The 13,292-nt window shown below is 34.1% G+C and overlaps 1 pseudogene across 1 annotated transcript; it reads right to left on the bottom strand.

The window, feature by feature from the left end:
- Positions 1-1,251: 1,251 nt before the first annotated feature.
- LOC149572672 (purine permease 3 pseudogene) lies at positions 1,252-2,835 on the bottom strand (annotated as a pseudogene). The gene has a single exon (XR_016359950.1). The product of XR_016359950.1 is annotated as a purine permease 3 pseudogene (transcript).
- Positions 2,836-13,292: the final 10,457 nt, after the last annotated feature.

Below are 13,292 nucleotides of genomic sequence, written 5' to 3' on the forward strand. Positions count from 1 at the left end.
CACACTAAGCACTCAAAGCGTGTGTGCATCGTTTAAGCCTGGCCCACTCTACACCAACGATTATTTTTTAACAATTGATAGGCTAGTAATAGGAGATGGGCCAGGTGGGACCCATTGCACAGACACAATAAGCAGTCAAAGCTTAGTGTGCGTCGTTTAACCTAGGCCCACTCTACATTACCGATTCTTTTTTAACAACTCTTAGGACTGAGCCTTTCATAAAAGACATTTAGCAATAGCAAAACATTTCAGATCAAAACAAACTCTTGAGACAACCCACAACACCTCTCAAGGATCTAGCAAAATGCATCCATTTCACATTAGTAGACTTGTATTTCATAACTTTCATTAATTATAAATCACCATTAATTAACCCTACCAAAAATCCAAATTCAATATCACTCCATCAATATAGATCCATCACTAAGATTTTTCGAGAGCTACAACACTCTTGCACAGTTGATAAATACAACAAATCCAATACAGAGATAAAAATAGATGAGCGTATTCGTTTTGAAAACTCTGATCTTATCTTTGGCCTTTGATACCAAGTTAAAAACCAGGAACAGAGAAAAAAGGAACAGAGGAAAAATAAACTTAGGAAAAACTCAAATATGAACCCTGGCATTCTATTGCCAAACCATCGAATTTATAGACTATTACAAAGTGTAGTTCAGAGTTAGCTGAAATATTAATGATGGATGGCGAACGGGCACATTGGGCAGCTGAGAATGGCTATCAGTGGATGCACGTGACAAACATGAATTTCATAGATTGGTAGTTGGGTGGGATTGATCGTTGGGTATAGATTGGTGGTTGGATCTGTGCAAGGTTAGTTGGTACGTGTCGACATTGTCTGTAGAAAATTAATTTACTAATAAACATTAAGATAATGGTAATGGCGGGACCAACGCAATATTCTTTTCCAGTGTCCTCCCACCACCCCAGCCTGTGTATGGACTTCCATCATAACGTAATGAAGGGGCAAGCCCAAACAACGCTCGTAAACTGTGTGAATTATTTTCTAAGCGACCCTGAATTTGGGAGTACAACGATTGCATGAATTGCGAAAATGGATTTGGTGAACTGTCAAATCACGTTGAAATTATCGGTTCCATCGCCATTGGCACAAACTTACTACGGCTTCAATAATAATTTATTGTATGAACGAATTATTGTCCCTATATAATATTATAATAATAATAAGTATATCAAGTCCATTCTTACGCAGAAATTCATAGGGAAACGATCTAAGATGGCAGGTGAACCCGCCAAACCATTGACTTTAAATATTTACCCTTTTCCGAATATGACAATTATATCTGGAGTAAAATATGACATAAGTGAACAAAGAGACGTCCTCTCAGGGAACAATGTAAAACTCTCACCCCGCAGTCGACAAGAGTTTACAGCTCAAATGTAATCAAAACCACAACAAATACATTTTACAGAGTTTACAAAAACCACGACAAACACATTTTAGAGAAGTTTCCGAACTCCCACGATTCAATCTTAAGCGTAATGCTGGTACGAAGCTTGTTCAATACCCAGTAGCGAAGTCCTTTCGTCGATTTCCTCGATTTCTGTGGATTCAAGGCCTTCATGTGGATGGGCATGCTCCTCTGACGTATTGCTCGTCTGCAATGCGGAGCTCTTGTATTCCCCAAACAAGTACGATGTAAACCCCCACAAAGCCAAAGCGAATGCCATGACTTTCTCCCCACGGAACTTCTCATGCAATATGACTACTGAAAGCACCTCCACCAGAGGACTCAAAGAAGCCATGACTACGCCACTCAACAAAGAAGAAGTCAGAAAGATGACACCGTACAATCCAATAAAGTAGAGCTGCCAGCAGATGGCGTTCCACACCAGAGACATGTAGTAATTAAATTCCCCAACGTCGAATGACCTTCCCTCCCTCCCAAGACCCTGGAAGTCCTTGTTCACAAGCATGCCAAGGGTACAAAAAAGGGTCGCCGAAATTGACATTATAACCTGCATCTCCATAATCACAATGTATGTTATTCGACGAGTGCTTTTCCTATAGACAAACTCAATCAAAGGAAGAATGAATCCATAAAGTGCGGCTCCACCGCCTGTTGCGAAAAACCCAAGCCAATATTGAGTAGATGTGACTCCCTCAGGCCTATCCCCACTGGCGTGCAAGGCCAACATAATTGCTGCCATGGTGAGCAAAACAAGAGCATTGATTGAAAATGGGGTGAAACTCTGCTTCACTAAGAAGATGGCAAAGATTGCAATGAAGGCAAGCTGAGGGGAAACAAGGAGAGTGGCGGTGGAGAGAGGAAGGTAGGCGATCCCCCATGAATACAAAAAATTGTGGAGGCCAGTGAGGAGGCCCAGTAAGATGGATGCAAGGCAAAGCTTGGGAGTTACATGGGTGCTTTCATTTTCAGAGGACTTTTCTATTATGGAAGAAATCCAAATGTGTAGTATAAGAAGAGGACACCCTGCAGTCTGTAGCCATGCAATAAGCCATTTGCAATTGCCACCGTGCATGAAATAGAAACGTGTTAACAAGGAACCTGCGGTTCCGCCAATGCAGAAAGCTGCACAATTGAATACGAGGAGGACACATTTCTCTGAGCTTTTCTGATTGGACTCCATTCGGCACATTTTGTACTAAATCATTTCACTTTGCCTTTTGGTGGAAGAAAGAAACGCGTGTCCAGAGGAGGAAGATAAAGTCTGAATCCACTTGATTTTGAATGCCAATGTTAAAGTTGTTTTGGCAGCAAACTTTAATGGATTAACTCCACTGGTTATATGCTTGTGTTCATTGATTTATACCTCCACGTTTTGGGCCCTCTCGTACATTATTACTTTTCTGCGTTGGATACTGGTTGTGGGGTCAAATTTTGAGAACGTCTAAATCTTAAACACACACTTAAATCTTATTAAAGACGACTCATTCTTTTCTATTTTTTATAAAAGAAGATTTACAATTTATACATCAAGATAGTCCAATTAACCGCTTATTCATGATGTCATTTGTACAAACGCAAAACCTGTCATACAATCTCTATATGCCTTTTCTTTATTTCGAGTTTTACTCTTTAATGATTTTATATTGCAAAGGCAATGTCAAAATTTCCTTCATTTTATAGTAATATTTTATTTATTATTTCAAAATTAATTATTAATACATTATATCTATTATTTGTTATTTAATATCCTTATTCAACATAATATATGTAATGCACTAATAACTAATTAGATATCATAACGAATTAAATATCTAATAACATAATTAATAAAAAACAAAAATGAATATCAATATTATAAATAACAAGAGAGATTTTCTTATATTTCTCTTGTAATATAAAATCATAAAAGAATAAAAAGAAAAGGAATGAAATTTGTACATATACTCCTTACCAAGATTTTTGTTTGTGGAGCTTGAAATGGCATGAGGAGTACAATGTTGATTTTACTACTTTTATGTATGACTAAGCAAAGTGTGGATGAAACCAACTGCAAATATAAGGCCCGTAGCTAGCACCCTATTGTTGTACCACCTAATTTTGAAGACAAGTAGATATATTTAATTTTTGAATTTGGTATTTCCCAAAATTTGAATTTTTCTCCATTATTATTGTGTAATTTTATTTTTAAATCTTCTTTTTCTTGTATTAAGCTTTTATCTTTATTCTTGAGAGATAATAATATGTTATCTCATTTCTATTTAAACATTAATGTAACTTTTAATAACCATAAGAATCATAGTTTCACTTACAATTCAAATATTGGTCTATGATTTGTTTAGATAGTTAAATACCACTTTAATTCAATAGCCTTAATTTAGTACACTTTAACTTTCCTATTTAGACTTGCACAATTATATTTGATCGTAATAATACAATTTAAAATAGTTCATCTATTTGTATGGTTATATTACAATAGGACTCCACTATAGTTGGGAAAGGAGGAATAAAGTAGAGTCCATGGAAGAATTTCACTCAAAGTCAGAAACTCTGGTGAAAACTTTAAGATGTCACTATACAATGTCCACCCCCCCCGGATAGGAGAGGAATGAATATGTGATATACAAGGGTAAAATAAGGCATGATATTGTGAAATAAAAAAAACTATAGTGGAAAGGTATCCTTTTGTAGTCTACAATCTATCTAAAGAGTAACTCATGAACCTTAAGTGCAATCTTTCTAGAAAGTAGTTTGGAAAGGCACAAAACTCCCCAAATGCAATCAAATGAGAGGTAAGGAAGAAAAGGTTGGTATTAAAGGATAAAATTTTAAACATTAAAGAGGGTGTAGTGGTTTTATTCAAGAATACGAGAACTCAAAGGTAAGCTCACAAAGATGGGGGACGAAAAGGGAGGGGGGTATAAGATGTCACTATTTCCTTAAATCATAAAATTTTGACCTTTGACATAATTTTTAAGATAGATAGAGTCCAAATTTCTAGACATGACAAGAACAATCCTTGTAGTCGTCTCAATATAATTTCTAAACTACTATTTTTTTAAATGGTGGATTTTTTGGATTGCAAAAAGGGGAAGCACAAACACCAGTCTTATTTTTTGTGAAAAAAATAAAACTAAGTGTCTAATGTGTTCACCCTTAAAAATAAATAAAAAATTTAATCACTTTGGTAAGGATTTAGCTAACACCGCATTGTTTATCTTGTATTTTTTTGCCAATTCTTTAGTGTGTATTATACTTTTTATTAATTTTTAAAGTGGATATATACTGAAAGTGTAAATTTTTGTGTGCCCCCATATAAATCATTTAAAACAAAGAAAAAATAAAAAAAAAATTGTAAAGTGTGTACATAGGAGTCCAGTCTCTAAAAAGCTATCTTGAAAATTTTGACAAACAAACAAAATTTTAAGCCCAATATACTACACATTGGTTTTTGACAAAAATAAAACATACATTGAAAATGAAATATAGATTAAAGGATTAACATAGTTAGATTAAAAAGATAAATTATAAGGTCAAGAGACTAATAGAGAGATCTCTACTATCATGTCATTTGATTTTATCATTACTCAATCATGAGTAAAACCTAATGGAGGGATCATAATAAAACTTTTGATTATTTTGTATTCTTCATGGAAAACACATCTTCCTGCCTATTTGAATCCTCCAAGGCTTTGGGTTTGATCTCCAAGGAAAATCCAAGATGTAGGTTTTGTGGGTTCCATTACATTTAAAAGTGTGTACACAAAATGGTGCATGCATGCTATAGTATGTGCATGCGCTATTTAGATGCTTATGTTATTTTGAGGTTGCATTTAATGGATACTCAAAATAAAATGTACTATATAACACATACATGTTATAGTGTGTGTATACTATAGGGAATACATGCTACATAAATTATTGCTAAAATAGTTTTAAGGGAGGGAGAGAAAAAGAGTAATAATGTGGGGCAGAGATTACTTTAGCGGTGAATATTCGCCTTTTGGCAATCCCGTCTCATGAGTCAATTGTCATTTGGGGAATAGCACATGCAATGTAGGCCAACCACATCGCTGGATATTTATCAGATTTGGGTCCAACACCCGTGGTAGTCACCCATTAGTTATCACATGATTGGTCAAAAATATCAGTCTAATCGCCAATGCAATATACATGTTGGATACATTTATTTTAAACATTTTTCCATCCTTTGCATGTTATTTCTAATTGGCCGATGTTATTTCACCATTACTACAACTAAATAATTTTCCCTTGGGTTGGGCATTGCCTACCATTTTCTTGACACGTGTTGACCACCAGCCCCATTTAGCCAACTGTTTCATACTATGGGCTTGCATAGGAAGGTGCACTTTGTTTACATTTGACATTCTCACTTGTTAATTTGGCATAATTTGCCAACCTAGATTGGAGTATAAGATATTATTATTCTACACAATTTGCTATTTTCTAGTTTGAAGACCGACATTTCTTATTGCCACTGAAGTTTTAGAGTGCTGAGTGCATTTCCCATTGACTCGTGGACCCTTGCTTTCATAAAAGGCAAGTGATTTTAATTTTTTTTTATGTCAACAATGGTACTACCATAGTGGTACAGTGGTATTGGTTATTTTTAAGTTTTACCACTAATGATTGGACATCTTAGATGCTAAGATAGCTAGAGCCTATAGGTTTGCAAATTATATTGGGTAGTACTGTAGACTATAGAACTATAGTAGTAGTACCATTTTTTGGAGGATGAATCATATTATTGTTATTATATGTAGTCTACATAGTCTACTATCACTATTCACAGGCTTTGAGTCATCACTATTTGAGTCTTTTGTTCAACAACTAAGTTGATTTATTTTTTGCAGCCTTTATCGGCTTGCAATGTCAAACAAGAGGGGTAATAGGGGTTCCAATAGGATCCCTAAAGGCTAAGAGAGGCCACCATTACCAAAACATAGAAGCATAGCGACATATTTTGGTTGTGGAAATATTGGTAGCCTACAAGATTCACAAGTTAGATCTCTAGTGCTTATCAAAAAAGGAGATTCATCACAAGTTGGAGACTCGGACAGTATTGAAGTTCAAGTTGGTGAACCTGATATCTTAGCTGAGAATGAAATTGAACATGATTTGGAGGCACTTCACCTAAGTAGGGAGTTAGAAATTGATTTTATAGAGTTGGAGTCAATCCTAGACCAGTCGGGTGAGAAAACCAAAAGTGATTCCATAAATCATGTTCATGCACAAAACGGGAAAAGAAAATTGGAATCAAAGAAAGATTGATCTCCCTGGGATATGTCCAAAAGGAATTTTTAATTATAATGGGTGGAAAAGTACTATTTCATTGAACCAGTGGCCAATCCAATTGATGGTAAGCCTCCTATAGAATGCAGATGTAAGATTTGCATAGAGATAACAAAGAAGGAGAAGAGGTTGCAACTTAAACTTGATACCATTGAAAAGCATGTTGGTAAAGTTTACAAAAAGGAAACTATAGATGGATTGAAAAATTCGTGCTAACTTAGAAAATAAAGGAAAACTTTTTGCATATTAGGAATGCCAAAATATAGGAGTTACACCAGCACATATGGGAGAAGCATTTTGTAGTAAAAGGTTCCATCAAATATTTCATTGGGAAAGTAATGGAAGTACAAAATATGGGAAAAGTAGTTCAATTAAGTGTGGTCTTTTATATTTTGAGTAGAGGATGTCCTATGATAGACTACACTTCAATTACTGCCTTATTGCACTTTTTCAAACTTCAAAACTATCTGAATAATCACTGGTCAGTAAATAGTGGGTGGGAATGGGCTAGATGTTTTGCATATGTTGAAAAAAAAGATATGAAGGAAAAAATAAAACACTCAAATTTCATTGCACTATCTCTAGATGAAGATGAAGTTACAAAAATTGATAATACTTCCTGGGTGTGCATGCATGTTTATAATGTTTATACATATGTTTTGCTAGATGAAGTTACAACAATTGATAATACTTTTTGGGTGTGCATACATGTTTATACTGTAAACAATCTTTGTCATCAACCCTTTCTACTATCTGTTGCTAAATTGAATTGTAGTGTGACAACAATTTTTTTATATGATTTATTAAAGAGTACTCTAATTGAATGTGGAGGTTTGCATAAAATGGAGATTGCCAAAAAGTTGGTGTGTGTTGGAGCAGATGGAGCTTCAATTATGCAAGGTCATAAAGGCAATCTTTGCAAAAAGATTAAGAATGATTTGACACCCTACACTATTCCCATTCATTGCATGGCCCATCGAATGAATCTAGCTTTTGGAATTGTCAACAATTTTGGTTGTGTAAGTAAAGTGGAATCTCTAATCAAAGAGATTTACCAATACTTTTGTCAAAGTCCAAAATGAGTCCAAGAATTCCAATACTTTGCTCAAGGACTTACTGATGGGAAGAAGCTTCTTAAAGATAATGATACCAGATGGATCTCTTTAGATGGACTAGTGCATCAAGTAATCTCTAAATATCCTTCATTGCTTAGACTAATCCACTCTGTGTAAGACAGATTCCTTGGGCTATATTCAAGTCTAACTAATATTAAGATACTCTTAACTTTAGCAGTTATTCTCCCCATGCTACAAGACATGAGAAATATTATAAAAAAAATTCAACAAAGAGCTATGTACATTACAAAATATAATAAGCTGCATAAAATGACATGTAATAGCCTGGATACTTTGTATCAATTACTACCATTAGATTAGTCAAAGTTTGCAAAGTGGATAGAAATCATAGATTTGAACAATCCTTAGAACTTTTTACATATTGGTGCAAATGATGAGGTTTATGCCAGGGTACATGGAGTTGACATACCAATGTAGTACTATGCCCACATCAACCTTGACTCAAACCCCAATGAAGCAAGAAGCAAAGTTGAATCAAAACCAAAGAAGGTACTTTCATGTGTTACAAGTGAAGGCTTCAAGAAGATCAACGACTCTATGCTTGACTTTGTCAAGTGAGTTTTCTACAATCTTTTATCAGAAATTAGATTCAGATTACCCCCAGAGGAACTACTCAAAGCAATGTCAATTGCTTTTCCACAATATTGGTCTCTAATTTATTTGACTATTTTTTGAAGAATGATGATGACTTTGATTCAAAATTTTTGCAAACCTAAAGTAATCAATAGAGTAACTATAAATGGAATTTTAGATTAATCTCAACTGAGAGATCAATCATATTCTTTTGCAAACATAATGAGGGAACAATATGATCTTATGGAGAACCTAAATGAAGAGGGAGTAGTAACAAAGTTTTGAAATTTTTTTGGTGAGAGCAATCAGTTGAGAGAGTCAATACTAGAATATTTCAAGCTTACTGATTTATGTTTGACAATGATATTGGGTTCAGTGGAGGATGAGAGAGTTTTCAGTACATTGGGCTTCTTGAAGTCAAAGGTTAGAAACAAATTAGACAAATATCTAGATAACTATTTGAGGCTATATAATTCTAGGTATGAGGTAGAAATTTTCCCTTATGACACGGCTCTCAACATTTGGAGAAACCAATTTTAAAGAAGAGGGATTGCTAACATTTCAAACCCAATTGGCAGTGGCAGTAGTGGTGGTAGTGGTTCATGTCCTGATATTGGAAGCAATGAAGATGATGTTGACCTTGGCATGGATATTGATGCTGATAGTGAATTTGAAGAAAACACAACGAATAATGAAATGTTATATGCAATAAATGAGGAGGATTCTGATGATAGTGATGCTGAGTCGGTCCAGGCAGATTGGAAACTATAACAACTTCTCAACCTCAAGTTCTAACTTCTATGTGAGTCAAGTAGTAGGCTAGTAGTAGTAGCTCTGATCTAAGACTCTATCTACTAATTAATTATGTTTGTAGAAGTCAATTTATAGCCTTCATTCACTATCCTTTTATAGATGCTTCAAATTGTTTTTTTTAACATGTTGATGTTACAAACTTACATGTTGAGATTTTCATTGATTCTAGTTTCTTTAAGAAATTGTAACATAATGCATTTAATAGAATAAGCTCTATTTATAAAAAAATATATTATAATTTATAATTATAAATCAGCTTGTAACATAATACATTTAACAATTACAAACAATTACAACCCTTTGTAAATGACTTGATGTCAAATTGAAATGACCATTTACCCTAAATTCCCTTTTGTAGATACAAGGGAGCAACAATAGTTGTAGGTTGGGTTGGTTTGTAATTGTATATATAGTCAGATTATTACTACATAATGTATCATGTGTATACAACATAGTTCCAAGAATAACAGTGATTCATGTGATTCACATAATTCGACAATTCGATTCATGATCTGATTCGAGCTTGCAGATTCCAATCCGATTTTGATTCTTGTTACTTTGGTATACAATCACAGTGGCAATTGTACAATTTTTTCAAGTATTAGGACTAGGGAAAATTTTTTCATCTGCTCTATGTAGTAATAGTATGCCAGTGTTTGGTTGCCCAACTATCCTAATATGTTGGCTCTTGATTCTTATAACAATTAACATCAAACAAAGTTGAAATTAAATCTAAAATTTGAAATTAAATAGAAACAAGTAACAAAATGATTATAGTATTATCACTTACTAAGTTGTTACTTCTTAGTGCTATCAGCTATGATTGCCACTGATAGCAATAGTAATGGTTTCAGTTTGAGACGATGACTTAGCTTCAATGAATTTCTTTAGGGTGCTCCATTCTGCCTCATTTAGAAGCTCCATTTGTTTGAGGTTGTAGCTAAATAGTTGTAAACTCATCAACAATAAATACTTCTGAGAGATAGTTTTACATGAATCGAGGAATTTAACTATAACTTCATTCACTTTTGACAGTGGTTTGATGCAACTTGCAATTCTTTCTAGAGTGGTTTCCTCAAGCAAGTAGCCTAAATCAGAAATCATGTTGTCCTGCAACTTTTTCATGTAATTTTCTTTTCTAATGAATCTATCATCTAAGTTAGCTAGATTTGGTAATCCAATAATCAACAAGTTCAGTATGATTTTATTCATCTTCATCAAGTCTTTGGAAGAAAATTTGAGAGCTTCAGCTATTTCCATTACTTGTTCAAAATTGTGATAGACTTTAATAGTCATTACACAGGCATCCAAGTGGTTGTTTATTCCATGGTTTTCCAAAGCCCTATCACTAGATCTCTTTACTTTATTCAAAATTTGGTCAAAAAGATTTTTTTAAGGAATTGATGAAGATTTGTCTTTTACCCACAATATCACTTTTTGCATTTTCAAAGAAAAGTCTGAGATTGCTATTTAAATCAAGCCATTCAAACAAACTATCACTTTTCTTCATTATTTAGTCCCAATTTTCTTGTTTGATAAGCTTAACCATGTTTATCATAGTATCCTTCACATGATGGTCTTCAGAAGAGGTCATTCTATTTTCTACCATTGCATTCTTCATCTTTTTCTTATTTTAGACATATCTTTTTCACTCTTTTTCTGTATTTCCTTGAGTTGCCCTTGCCAATTAGTTGCTCTCTTCCTCTCATCCTCCAATTTCTTCTTCAAATATTGGATTGTATTTTTAGTACTTACCTCTTTTTTCTTCTCATCCTTGAGTTCCCTTTCCAAATCATGGATTGTATTTGTAGTGGACTCCTTTTTCTTCACATTGTCCAATTCCTTCTTCAAATCGTGGAGTCTTTGAGTAAACTCCTCTTTCTTCACATTCTCCAATTCCTTTCTCAAATCAAGGATTTTCTTTGCGGCTGAGTCCTCCATTTTCTTTGCATTCTCCAATTCCCTCCTCATGTGGTGGATTGTGTTAGTGCTTGCAATAGCACTAGACTTCATTTTCTTTATATTCTCCAATTCCTTCTTCAAATCACTAATAGTTTTTGCAGTTGATTCCTCTTTTTGTTTCATATTCTCCAATTACTTATTCAAATTGTGGATTGTGTTTGCACTAGACTCCCCTTTTTTCTTCTCATTCCCCGGTTCCTTTTGAAAATTAAAAATCATCCTTGCCCTAGACTCCAAATTTTTCTTTTCATTCTCCAATTCAATACTCAAAATATTATTTTCCTTAATAGCAAAGTCTAAGTCAGTTTTCAATTTATTGTTGATCTGCGCACTACTCTCTATAGACTTGAACAACTATGTAGTAGAGACTTGTTCATGCTGAAGTCTTTTTTGGCACTCGTCTAATTCTTTAGTCAATTTTTGCACTTGTTCATTCATCTTTTCTTGTTGGACAATTTCCTTTGTAGGAGAAGATTTCTTTATCCTGTTTTGCAATTCTTTGAACCTATTATCTACTGCTTTCTCCTTCGCCTTCACATTATCAATGTCTGCTTGTAACTTTTCTATTTTCTTTGTAAGCCTTTTGTTTACCCTCTCCACTTTCAGAAGTGTAGAGTAGACCATTTTGTTGCTCTCTTTTGATATATTGATTTTGTCAATATTTTTAACTTTTGACAAATCCATTTCAAGACTGGTAAATTGAATATCATTAAGATTTATTACATTTTGTGGTGGATTATTATCTCTACCCAGGGGCATAACAACCATGAAGTTCATCATTTCATTGTTTGGATCATATGTTGGAAATATTCCATTAGTAGATCCCTAACATTCAACAACTGCATCACTTTTCAAAATCTTCATAATTTGCCTATTTCTTTTTCTTGTCTGTTCAAAATTTGATGCAAACTCGTTCAAACTAAAATTTGGGTTTGCTAACACAATTGAGTGTTTGAAAGGTGAATTATTAGTTGTATCATTGTATGCTCCTCCAACTCCAATTAAACTTACTCCACCTACAATTGTATTTTGAAGATTGCCAACAGACTGAAGATGGCCCATTCCAAATCTTGGCATTTTAGGACTATTTTTTGGGTTTTGTACAGAAGCTAATGGTGCATAAGTGGTGAAGTAACCACTGACATTGATGACAATGTAATTTTCATAACTTTTTACTTTTTTGCACAAGGTTCATCCATGCTAGTGCCAGTGCCAGTGCCAATGCTAGTGGGATCAACTACAACTAGATTTGAAGATTTAACAAATAATGTGTTGGGATGACCTTTAGAAGTAGAAGTATAATGTGTTTTTCCCTTTCTAGATGAATCATCTTCAATCTTAGAGAGTACAATGATTAGATTACATCCTCTTTTGGGTGGGTTTGGTACTGGAACTAGATTTGAAATCCCTTCACCACTTGCACCAATGGGCCCTATACTTGCCTAACCCATTTTTTGTATCATAGTTGCCCCTTTACTATATGTTTGTTTAATAGAATTACTCATTTGAATTTTAACAATATTTCTACCCCTAGTTGACTTGAAATCCTGAATACCTTGAATGTCGGCATCAGACTCGAGGTCCTTCTGTCTTTCATTATCACTATCACTACCAAAATCATATAGTATAGTTGGATGCTCTTTATTTCAATAATTTCTGAAAATTTCATCCTCCTTAATTTCATCAAAACTAGCTGATATCATTGGTTCACCCAAATTCTACCTCATTTTTCTAAAATCAGTCATCTTGGTTTGGCACCACAATTCAACTGGGCATGCCTCTTTAATTTCTTTGGGCATATACCTCTCAGAAGGTTCAGATGCTTTCATGCAGAAATTTAAGTATGTTAGAGGCTCTGATTTGCAAAATGTCGTAATTTGAGATGACAATTCTTGCACTGAAATATTATTCTCTATTGTATGTTTCTCCATCTCTTTCTTAACCTCATCCCATGAATCCTTTTTTTAAAAACTTTTCTATCAATGGCATCTCCTGATTTGATATTTGGTTGCAAAGTTCCCATTGGCAATAAGTCTCATTTTTATTA

This window comes from Cupressus sempervirens, chromosome 2 (genome assembly GCF_028749045.1).
Source record: "Cupressus sempervirens isolate cs-2001-9-10 chromosome 2, ASM2874904v1, whole genome shotgun sequence".
NCBI lineage: Eukaryota > Viridiplantae > Streptophyta > Pinopsida > Cupressales > Cupressaceae > Cupressus > Cupressus sempervirens.